Genomic DNA, 13,456 nt, shown 5'->3' on the forward strand with positions numbered 1-13,456 from the left:
TGATCGTCGCAAAATGCCGACGTTCTCATTCTCCGGAGTATTTTTATCTCTTGGATGTTTCATGCTCGCGTCGTCATTCCTTCTACTTTTTAATAGAATTAACGCCTTCTTGATTATAAATTTTATTAAATGTTTCATGTGAATCATGGTGTTCAAGTTTTAAATGTTTAAGTTTTTCCATAGGTCGTAAAATTCTTCATGAATGATATGATGTTATACAACCTCATGTGAAGTGAAACTTATAGAGTAATAGATTATGTAAAATAGTGCATCATTTAGTCAAGATATATAATCAGGAACAATTGTGGCACACTTTCATACACACATTTTCTTCGACTCAAATGATTTAGAATGACATGAAACGTCGAGATAACATTTAGTTGTTAGACTAGATATGAGTTGCATTTTCAAGGTAATGACTAACTGATTCCTTAGGTAATTTGGGAAAGCATATTGCGTACAACCGAAGCATAATACTTGACGTGGATGCTATAGCATTCATCGCATAAACGCATAAAAGTATGATAATCTGCCTGCCACTACCAATTTTTGCTGTACTTTGCTGAAACTCCGCGAACGTGTTAATATTAAGTTTGCATTTGCATTTTCAACGCCTTAAAAGTGATTACGATATTTGTATTAATGACAAGATGATCTGATATTATAGTTGTGCCTATAATAATTAATTGCATTTATGACAAATTTAACCTCAAAATATTTGTTTTGGTGACCATCTAATTCAAGACAATATAAACTCAACATTGAATGAGATATTTATTATTTATAACAACACGGTTATTATAATTGCATTATTTCCGTTGCCCACTTATTAAGGCTTCAGAATCACAAATGCAAACCCACTTTTGTTCGTTAATGGCTTCGACCCTTTTCATTACAAAGGCTTTGTGTTTGCTTTTTGAGTTTGGCGGCTTGGCCTTCACTATATAATTAATAAACAAATGGAAATAAATTTTCTTATAAGATCATTTAATTAAAATTAATTAACATGTTTGTTCACACTGAATAATAGAAATAGAAGAAATAAACTATGATAAACAATAATTTCAATATGTAAATGAATATAATTATTGCTTATATTTATATTTTTTTGGCCTCAAAAATTGAGTTATTCAACTTTTTGAAGAAGTTTGTTTTTTCTCGACATTTAAAAATCATTCTGTATCGAATGAGACCATATTTGGGAAAAGATTATTAACCTTTAGTCGACGTTTTCTCAAAAAGTGCTAGAACGATTTCAAATTTTTTAAAACCATTCGATGTATCTTGATAAGGACTATCTATGGTCAGTATTGCGCGACAATCCCCCACCAAGCTTCTTTGTAAAAAAAAAGTTCAAATCTGTTCCACGGAAAATTACAAAAAACGTAGGATTATATAAAATCAAATTCTTAATAATTGGTTTTATAAATTGAATGCTATAGCATTCATGTCATTCTGCATCACAATGAAAATGGATGCTATAGCATTCACGTCCGCAAACGTGTTAAGCATATAATTTCTTTAATACTTAATGAGATGATTGTCTAATTTTCAATTCGGTTTGGTGGGCTGGACTTCTAGATGGATGTCTATTATGTTTTTGATTCATATTAATATTTGATTTGTAGGTGCGTCCCCAAATTTCGATGTCGTAGGTCCAAATTATTGGTATTACGACAGTTTTGTAAATTTCGGTGCCGAGAAAAATTAAAAAATGCTCAGTTTTTCATTTGTTTTTCATTTAGGATATTTAACATACCCTATTATCTCCAAAAAAATGTTTTTGTGATATTTTTCCACATCTAACAATTTTCCATTTCAATTTGGAGCGTGGGTTTAGCAGTTCTTTCCTCCAACTGATGCATCTCTAATTGATTCCAGGCTGAAATTGTTTACTGAAAACCTTTTCCGACTTGATGCCAGATAACATCAGATGACCGGATATTGGTTCCACGTCCGTTGTATTCTGCTAGTAATTTTCAATTTTCATTCTGCTCTCAAACTCTGGCTGGAATTACTATCCGAACCGCAATCAGCGCTAGCAATACGTACATCTGTACAAAAAGTTATGTAATTAAATAAATTTAATTGAAATGTTCTCAGGGGCGATCTCTGTATTTTGTAATTGGATTTAAATTCATTTCGCGATGAATTTGTGATGAATTGGAAATTTGAACTTGAAGTGGCTGGAAAAATGCTTTTCAACTTGTTGCTCTGAATGCGTGAAACATAAAATAATTTTTTTTACGATATATTAAATTAATTGATTTATTAATGTGAAAGAAATACGTTAGCCATTATCATGTTATTTTTAGGTTCACATTTTTTAAATAAATTATCATTTTACAATCTCGACTAAATGCGCCAACTCTTGATGAAACTTGCCACAATTGATCACAGTTGACCCATTTTGAAAATTTTAAATACATAGTTCAACAAAAAATCTTTATTCTCATAATCTTTGGGCAATTGTGTCAGTATTTTTGACTGTGGTTTTGGAAATGTTATTTACGATTACGGATCCAAAGCTTGAATTAATGAAATGAATAAATATTTACTACAATAACTGAAAAAATTTCACATTTTTACTAAAGCTTTAGATTGCACTTGAAAATAATAAAACAAATTAAACATTTGTTCCGTGAACTAAACGTAAGTTTATTGATCAGAAATTATTTCTGTATTATTTGTAGTTTCTATAAATCTTTGAAGTTATTAAAATGGAAAATATTTTTAGGCTAGAAAGATATTATAGCTGTTCATAGAACGAGATTATATCGCCAGCGAAAATGTAAAAAAATTTAAAAAAATACAAGCAGTCAATGAATGTATGTTAATTTTAATTACATGAAGTTCTTCAAACACAATTACATGATGAGTGAAGTTGCAAAAACTTGTATTTGTTTAGGCTTTGTTTAATATAATCCCCTGTGTGAACAAATATTAAAGAATTTATTAATCAGCAATTACTTCATTTAATAAAAATTCAATTAATAAAATTTAACACAATAACCGAAAAGTGATCACATTTTCACCATAGCTTTAGGTTGCACTTAAAAGCCCATAATTTTCAAACTACGTGCGATATTTTTTTTTTTTAATTTTATTTATGATAGTATGATCAATACTATTTCAGCTTGACGTTGAGTTTTGAGACACCCTCTATAGAAATAATTGAAAACCAAAGATTTTAGGAAAATAGTGTAAGCTTATACTATATGTTCCGAATCCAAGATGGAACTATATCGCTCCCTCGAGTCTGTATTCAATGCAAATGTTAACGGAATTAATTAAAATATTCTCAGAAGCTTGAATTAGCATGTACGCTTTATAAGTTGTAATTATGTATGAAACATATTAAATAATAAATACATTACAAGTTATATTGTACATTTAACGCGTTCATTAAGGAAAGCGTTCAAACTTACTTCTAAAACTAGTAGAATTTAATAGTACGGAACTAGGACAATTTACGAAGTTTATGCTTTGGGAAACTATTGGAAAATCTGAACTTGAACATTAATATTCTACATGCTATTTCTAATTATTTTGATTTGTTTGTGCAGTGTAGAACAAATAGATCAACAAAATTAAAATTATAATATAAATATGCTTCATCACTCAGCAGTTGTAACTACTGCACAGGAAGGAAAGGTTTAGGTTTATTCATAGAAAATTAAGAAGATTCTGGTGATAACACCATAAAATCCTGGTGAGAATATAGTACGCAACTTATAAAAATCTTGTCCACATAGTTGAATCTGGAATTGATTCTAGTAAGAATCCGATGAGAATCTACTAGGAATGTTGGTTATGAGCCCCCTCAATGCAAAGCTACGTCACTGGTTGTACACATATGTATGATACTATTTATATTTAAATTTACATCCTAAATCATATTCATGTTGTGAAATTTTGCTCGTTCATTTCCCGTGATAAATTTCACACAGATTTTACCATGCATATATGCCATTTATTAAAACATTCCAGAAGTGGGTATCGTGGTGCAATAAGAAATGTTGTGATTTGCTAAAATTAAAATACTTGTTGATGTATATTATAAATATAAATACTATTTCATCACAAGTGATATCTAGCTGGCGTTGTCGTTCGATTATCTCAATTCTTGATAAAAAAAAAAATTCCAATGTTATTATTAAGTATAAAGTATGGATTGTAAATATTTATGGATTTAATAACGTTGAATTAATTATCTTCTGTGTCATTATTTTTGAAATTTCTAGTAGTCACATTAATAGAGCTTGTAGTAGTAATTTGGAAATTAGAATTCTCTTCTTAAAAAAAACATTAAGTTTTGTCTACTGGAGAAAATAATCAGTGAAATATAACTCTATTCCTATAGGCATCGATTTTACCTATTGCTCTGTATTACAACTATCCAAATTGATATTGCTCCTGTTTTTCTGTTTTTTTTTGGTTTCATGTTTCTAATTTTGTTTTGAGTTATTTCAAAAATAAATTTATCAACAAAATTCTTTCCACTGTCACGTGTCAATCAAGTGAAAAATAACAATAAGACAAATGGACAGCGCGGACATCGAGTCAATACTTGAAATGTGACTTGGATTAGGCACATCGACTTCGACTTCGGTCGTAACTTTTTCTATTTCAATATCTATGTTATGCAATGGGCAAAGGATATATAAAACTTTGGAAAATCGATAGGAAAAGATTGAAGATTTTATGACTCTTTTATTATTCTACTAGAAATTTACATTAGAACCATTTTTTTTTTTTTTATTAGTATAAATTGGAATATTTTGTTTATTTATTTTGTTTTCTTCATTATTTTTTCATAATGTGGTGCTATAAAATACATACCACCCAAACTTCTTACTTTTTATCACCAACTCCTATTTTTTTATAACCGTTTTAGCAACTCAATCATTTTTTATTCGACGTTCAGTCATTGAATATTTTTTACATAATTTTAGTTCAGATTTTTGAGCTTGAAGAAAAAGTTTACATTTTTCTCAACAAAATACAATCTATAATTATTAAAGGTTGTCCAATCCTAATACTTTTTTTAATTTTAATCAGTATGTTCATAACAAATATTACTGTTGATAATTTCACCTCAAAAACATATCGAAATATGAATCAGATGTTAGCCTTTTCTAAAGTCTAAACAATATTTAATTCAATTGTAATTTTATACTGTTGCAAATTAATGCAAAAATTGCATTCTAAACCAAAGTTTATAATATGTCATATTCAATGAAATTATGTATAATTGTTCCTATTCTACTATATATGCTAAACTGCGGATTTTTTCCATCCTGATTGAGAAGTTAGATTCAAAATTTCTGATTGAAAATTACAGTTATTGAATAAATTATAGAAAATTTTGTCTAGTTACAGTATATAGTTATTTTGTTGTAACATGAGTCGAAAAGGAGATATCATTAAAAAACTTATTTTTGATGCAATTTTGTCACTATATCGCCGGCAACGGCAAAAATTCGAGGTCACAAAGTTGAAATTCTTAAAAATCACATCAAAATCTATAAAATCACCAATTTTCATAACTCCCAGAAAACTTCTAAAATAAAACTACTGAATGACTGAACTAATACTAAGATTTTTTTAAAATGTTTTCAATTCAATTACTATTTTCATGAATATTAAATTCTCATTAAGTTTTATGCAACAAATTCAGTGTATATTATTATCAATATTATGCTTCGAACTACGAGGGTTCTCGGATAGAATCCCGATCGAGTACTGTATACAGATAGTAATATGACTATCTGTGAAAAAAATGTTTTTGTTGTAATTCCATTACTATTTTCTGGATATTAAGTTTTCATTAAGTTTTATGATATGATCATCTTATAACTACTGTAACTACTTCAGTTATATTATTATCAATATCATGCTTCTAACTACAAGGGTTCTCGGATCGAATCCCGATCGAGTACTGAATACAAATAGCAGAATGACCTAAAAAATTGGCAATCTATTTGTAATCCCATTGCTATTTTTATGAATATTAAGTTTTCATTAAATTTTGTGATAAGATAATCTTTAAACTACTTTTATAACTTCAGTGTATATTATTATTAATATCGTTCTGCTAACTACAGGGATACCCATGTATATCGAATCCCAGTCTATAAAAATATGATAATTCCAAATGATTCCAAAAATTGTCGAATTGTAAGATAGTTATTAGTACAGGATTTAATCATGAAAACAACAACATGTAAAATTATTATGAGTAGCTAAATGCTAAATTGCAAAGACTAATGAAATAACAAAAAATGTGTTAATCCTGTTACTATTTTCATAGATAATTTCATGCTGCTAACAGCCACTTAAAGCATAAGCACATCTTGTTTTATTTTCTTTACAAAAACTCGTTAATCGATTCAATTCAAAAACAACGATGAGATTTTCTGAACGAGATCAATTTTAATTGGTTTATAATCTATTCTATTTAGAGCTTATTTCTATACATATTCTCCTATCGTTATAACATGCACTTTTATATAATGTAGACTTGTTTAATAATTATCGAGATGTGATAAATTTGTTATATGAAAGGCCTACACACGAAGCCAAGATTACCTTAGAGTTACATGTGATGTGAAGATTGCATGAATTTTTTTTATTACATTATGCCTCTTATTAAATGTAATTGAAAATCATCTAGCAAAACCATTTGACATTTGACGTATGAGTCCATTGTTTCATTTAAAATACGCTTCTACAAAAAATTTCAAATTAAAAATGTAAAGTTTATACGCGGTTTTGAAATAATATCTCACCCTTCCCACAACCTATTGATTAGCACAAATTTTTCAAGACTAAGACTGGCCCAAACCATACAGCCATTTTAAAGTTTTACCCCGGATTGAATTCGTTTTTGAATTCTTAGTAAAGTGCCAATATGTCTATATAATTAAAAATCTCTCATTTTCTTTTGCTGAAATAATGTTTAATCCCGATTGCCTATTTCTTCGATCGTGTTTGAGATCACATTTGGCGTAAACAATATCAACTTTTTTGCTCGGCATTCTTAAGCGCTTATATTATATATTTAGCTCGACTTCTAATTCCGACAGCATGAAGTGTCGTCTAGCAAAATCGCAGTTGCCAATTTTTAATAGCTCAATCGTTAATTACACGCACACAAGTCAAAACGAGATAGATTATTCATCGTCAAAGAAAACAATGTCTCTTTTGATTCATGGCGGTAATACATTAAGCACTTGGGCGTTTCTGCGCACATATTCGAATAATTAAAATTAAAAATAAGCGTCTGCGATGCTTATTTTGTTCTGACACGTGCACTTTCAACGCGTCCCATCGAAGAATTTGCTTCAAGGGGATAAAACTGTTGCTAATTGGTGTTGACATTTGAAGACAAAATATTAGTGAAGTAATAGTTAAATAAGAATGAAAAGAATGGTTTGGGAATATTTATTGATACAGCAATACCAGATCTAAATTTCCAAGTGTTGTCACTACTGCTTGACAACAGGCTGCCCGAAGCGAGATCGAACTCGGGACCTCTGATTCAAGTCCAGTGATTCTACCTATGATTGAGACCTATTCACCTTAACGGAACTTGTTTATACTGGCGAATATTAAGAAACTCCCAACTCAGTGCCATTTTTTAGAAGCTTTTGGTTCTAAAAACCATATGCTTCTATTGCCTGAATTTATTCCATTTATCATTATTTATCATACATAAGAAACAGTTGTCTTGGTGATTCTGAAGTTTTTTTTGCTAAATGACGGGGGCATTAAAATTAAAGCATTTTTTTTCTTGGATAATAACAAAAACACTATATAATTTTTACACATAGTATAAGGAACCAGTTGAAACAATTAAAATTCACTGTCTTTACGCAGTTTGATACAGGTTTGCGATAATCTTTTTGCTTCTATCATTTCAACATTTCATTTTTTGTTAATTTTACTTTTGTTATTGGAAGATTGGCAAATCTTGAATAGAAGTTATCTTATGTTCACCAGTGCGGAAATAATCTTTAGAACAAAGCTATATAAATATTTTATTAATGTGTAACAATAGGTCTATTTTGTCTAGACACAAACCACATTAAAACAATAGTTAGCTTTGGTAAACCACAATAAAACTATTTGTCGTAAACCGCAGCCATGCCTATGATCTGGATGACATTTTGTTTGTTGATCTAAAGCCGCCGATATAAATTGCACAAAAGTGCAGTTACTCTTAGATCAGCCAATTCGAATCAGGTTTCCTAGGAAATTAAAATATTTAAGCACTAATGCTTTGATTAATGATGGTGACTAATGCAGATGTTATGTGTATGCAAAATACCTCATTTTTATTTAATTTTTCTAGAATTTAAAGTTTAAGCTCTCTCACTGAGATGTATCTTTAGTTATCTATGTTTTATGGTAGATGTACTTATTTACAAATAGTTTTTTCGAAGACTTTTTTCATTTATCAAAAAATTACATTCAAATTCTTCTGTTGCCCTGTGTGGCTCGCCCATGATAGACAACTAACTTGGCAGTATTATAACTTGTATGTATCTTTAAGAAATTTACAAATTTATGCAGATGTAAAAGTACTTTTATCACCATGATTTAAGGAATTTGCTGTTATAATTATTTTTAATAATATCTATTGCAAAACAGCCCAACGGTTGACCTATTCCAATTTAATATATTTTTCATCAGAAGGCAACTCAATTGTTGTTCTTTTGGAATTATATTTTTAACCATTTGGGGTACTGCTTGAAAGGCTATTTTTACCTGGGAACATTTATTTATTTAATTCGTTCTCAAGTGAAAATGGATGTTATTAATGTGCCACATAAAGATGCACGAAATAACACGTGATACCCAAGTTCAATTCAATATACTTAGATCAATTCACAGGAGTTACAATTATGATGACTACAGTAATTACTAAAGTTTGCCACTCCGTCGATTAGAAAATGAAATGAAATTCAAGGGCTTTCACAATCAACATTTGATCTAATTAGTGTAAATAGTTGTACAGTTTGTAGTAAATAGTAAAAATAGTTGTCTAATCAATTAAACGAATCACATAGTGTGCATTCATCTGCATTCTCATATGTATTTGCAACATTGTATTCCGAATGTTATTCAAACCGGCGTATAGAGAATCATTTACAAATAGCATGGTGCGTAAACCGCGGTTAAATATCATCTGCAGCGGTATTTGTTCTATAGGCACCCGTATGTTGGCATCAGTTTACTAATTGGAGAGCTGATAGTAATGCCTATTTATTATAGAATAATCATCTAGAAACCGATCGAAGATACGAGTTAGTTATCGCGCTGTTTAGTTTCTGTGAAGATCAGCCAGGCCGTCTCTTTGTAAATAATTGTTGTATAAAATTGTCACCTTTATGATGGTAGAGTTCATGGTCCTAACAAACTTTCTATAATGTTATGGGCCACCAACCAAGTGCTTTAATTATAAAAATTCTGTGAAGTTTGGAGGCGTGGGCTGTGCTAAAATTTTAGTCACAATTGTAAAAGTTGCTAAATCTTTAATGAATTCTTATAGATTATGTCGTTTTTTTTTTCAGTTTGTTTCGATGCAAAGCAATTTGATCAACTGTTTGAGCAACTGTTTTAATGGCTGATTTTTTGTTAAATTTATTTCGTATAAATTCCTCAAACCTTGAGCCCCATTTCTATGTACATAATGCATTCAGAGAGCAAACTCGTCAGCATCTGATATGCCGGTCTAACAATCCTGTGCGCTGCGTCCAATAGGTTTTGTTTGATGAAGCACCCATCGCCAATTACGGTAATTGGTCGTATTGCGACTGTGTCTGGTGTATAGAAATACAAGTAAACGAGAAACCTTCTTCATTCAGAATTAATACTGAAATATATATTGCTAATCGTGTATCATACATCGTGTACCTCAAACCGTGCGAGTTCATCATCTAGCATTTAACAATTGAGATTTTTTTAAATCAGAATGATTAGTTTTATGGTTTGTGAATTTTGTGTAAGTTATCATTACCAATAGTTTCATGATTTTTCTTACAGATTTCGGATACGAACGTTTTGACGATGGCGGTTTTCCACCATATCCTGAAGGTGGTTACGGCGATGCTGGATTTAACCGTGGAGGAGGTGGCGGAAATGGTGCTCTTATGGCTGGAGGCGGTGCTGGCGGGGGTCCGCTAATGAAGGCAAGTTTTATTTACTTCAAAAATTTTGAATAAGTTTAGAATCTGAATATAACTATCTACATTGTTGATAATGCACAGTCTTGGTCAATCTAACATTTATTGAAGAAAATTTACTCTTTATATTATAGCGGAGTTTATTATCCTAACAGGTCTAAAATTTTGCTTTAATTTCAGGACCCACCACAAAACGGAGGAATGGTACGCCCAGGAGTTGGAGGCATGGTTGGCTTGCCACCATATCAAGGAGCCGGTGGTGGTCCAAATGGCAGCGTCATGATGGTTACGGTGTGGATGCCAAAAGACACAATACAGACAGTGTCTTTAACATAATGTGTCTATACGGAAATGTAATGCGCGTAAGTATTATTTGTGGATCAATTTTATTGGTAACACTGACTGAGACCAATATAGCTAAGTCAATAAGTTGATTTGCACCTGAAAAATCAATAACCATGGAAGTCTTGTCGGTGCTTAGATTAAATACACGTATAAATTATAGCAAATATTGCATAATATTTGAATCAGAATCTTTATCAAATGAATATATTTTATATTCAGGTCAAATTCTTGAAATCAAAGGAAGGTACTGTCATGGTACAAATGGGTGACGCAGTATCCGTAGAAAGATGCATCATGCACTTAAATAACGTTCAAGTAAACGAAGAAAATAAGCTTCAAGTTGCGTAAGTATTCCAATAATGTTTTTTTTAGTAAATAAGCTAGTAATTAAAGTTAATTTAACTATTTTTTTTATTCTTTTACAGATTTTCAAAACAGGCGTTCATATCTGAAGTGACAAATCCTTTCCCTGTATTTGACAAAACTCCAAGCTTCAAAGATTACTCCAATAATAAGAACAACAGATTCTTGAACATAGCACAAGCGAGCAAAAATCGCATTCAGCCTCCAAGCAAGGTACGAAGACCAACAGTAGTTTATAACAATATCAATGTTTTAAATTTAACTCAAATAATAGCTTTACCATGAATTGGCCTAATCTCCTACTTGTTTCAGATCTTGCACTTCTTCAACACACCGCCAAATGTAAAAGAGAGTACAATTCTCGAAGTTTTCACAACCTATGACGTGCCACGACCAGTATCGATAAAAATGTTTCCAAGCAAGAGCGAACGCTCATCAAGTGGATTGTTAGAGTTCGCCACAATTGCCGAAGCAGTACAAGCCATCATGGCCTGCAATCACGCCGCGGTCGACGGTGAAGGTATTCATAAATAACCAAATGTATATGTAATAAATAAGGTGTTCCAAGGCCCAACGGTTAAGCTCTCGATAACCTGATATCATGCTGTAGTGATATCAATTCTCACTTGAATTTATAGATTAACTATAGTTGGTATTGGTATTTTGCTTTAAGGCAAGTTACATGAACCTCCCGATATGTGTAAATAATTGACTTAGTAAATAAGAATTAATTTATTTATGAGTGATTAAAAGTATTCCGAGCGAACACGTTATCTCGGAGTAGTTTCTAAAAGCAAATTTTCTAAAATCAATAATTTTTATAACTTAACCAGTTTCAGTAGGACTTTAATGGTTTAGCATGTTCATTAAGACCAAGTACTCTATCCTTATACCAAGTGAATCGTCTAATAATAATTTTAATAAACTTCAAAAAAAACTACTTATTTTCTCGAACTTTGATGATTTTTTAAAATTAAACTACTTGTCGTAAGGCCGTAATATTTCAGTAAGTTATATAAGACCATATTACATATCACTAAAAAAAAGTTCCATAAAAATCGGCTTATTTTTTTTCAACAGTTAATTACAAGAAAACGGCTAGGTTCGATTTTCACCTAAAACCTATCAGTATCATTCCCAACTAATATCTTTCGAAAAGTTTTTGATTTTTTTAAATCGATTCGGTAGTATAAGCTTAAATGTGGACGAAAAGTTTAACACTTTTTTTCAAATTACAAAGAACGGCTCGGCAGATCGTCGCACAAAACTGACGAACAATAGTCCTCATTGAGGTGCATCGAATGGCTTTTAAATGTTTGAAATCGGTCCTGCCGTTTTGGAGAAAACGTCGATTTACAAATTTTAAAAATCTGTTCACACACACACACACATACTTTTTTCAAATTCGGTCTCATTCGATTTAGAATGGCTTGAAACGTTGAGAAAACATAAAATTTAAACTTCTCCTTCGGGAAGTTAAAAATATGTTTCCACTTGAAAATAGACTATATCGGGCACTGCGGTGTGCAATGACAATGAGAAATCTCTCATACCATGATTCCTTGAATCGATTTGGATTTTAATTCAGTTTACAGACCTAATCTAGGGCAGTAATATTAATTACCATTATAATAAATAAATGGTCTTCCCCAAATAATACACATTATAAATTTCTTTAATTTTGACTGAGAAAAACGATACGCCGATTAAGAAAATATTATTAAATATTTCTTAATAAATCATGTTTACTGTGCTTCTTGAAATAAATTTGTGACTATTTCCTTCCAGGTACCAAATTCCCTTTCACAATGAAATTATGCTTCTCTTCATCTCGCAATATCTCTTCGGGCTGGTTAGACGATATGCAGTCTAAAGATATGAAATGAATCGTACAACCTATTCTTTACAATTAAGTCCCAAGTGAAAAGAAGATTCGTTCAAGTAGACACCATCTTTGGGACCAGTAGGCATGACATATGAAGAATAGCTTACTCAATATTTATTTTAATAAAAAAATGTCAAATGAAACCTTGGAAAAAAGTTTTCCCATATATTCTTTTGAAAAATATTCCTTTTTACATTGCATGACTTTACCTATATACCTTTCATATTGGTATAAAATATAATTGTAAGTATTAAAAAATGTGGAGTTGTATTTTAGCACAAAATAATTTTTTTTGACAAATTTAATAGTTGTTTATATATATGATTTTGCAATTCCACTGAATTGAATGGTCCAAAGTTTACAAATATCATCTATATATTAATAATGTACAACACTGCAAAGTTAAATGTAATTGACAAGTTATGTGATTCAAATGTTATTGATTACTTCTATATTTTATTGCAAAATTAATTGACTTTGAAAACTCAACATTCTTTTAAAGAATGGTAATTGATTATATTTTGTGTTTTATACGACTTCAACCAATTTAGTAAAAGACATATTTAGAATGTAAGTCGAATTTCAATGTAATGTTGCATATCTCTAGTAAGTAGTTATAGAAGATGTTTATGAAAACATTAATTTATTATAAGATAATATTTTATTAGGATTC

The 13,456-nt window shown here is 30.5% G+C and overlaps 1 pseudogene; it reads left to right on the forward strand.

Moving 5' to 3' along the window:
• The first annotated feature begins 10,070 nt into the window (after positions 1–10,070).
• LOC113387030 lies at positions 10,071–13,082 on the forward strand (annotated as a pseudogene).
• The last annotated feature ends 374 nt before the right edge of the window (positions 13,083–13,456 follow it).

Source organism: Ctenocephalides felis, unplaced genomic scaffold, assembly GCF_003426905.1.
Source record: "Ctenocephalides felis isolate EL2017-DRISC unplaced genomic scaffold, ASM342690v1 CF-g0.4_SCAFFOLD_03571, whole genome shotgun sequence".
NCBI classification, from domain to species: domain Eukaryota; kingdom Metazoa; phylum Arthropoda; class Insecta; order Siphonaptera; family Pulicidae; genus Ctenocephalides; species Ctenocephalides felis.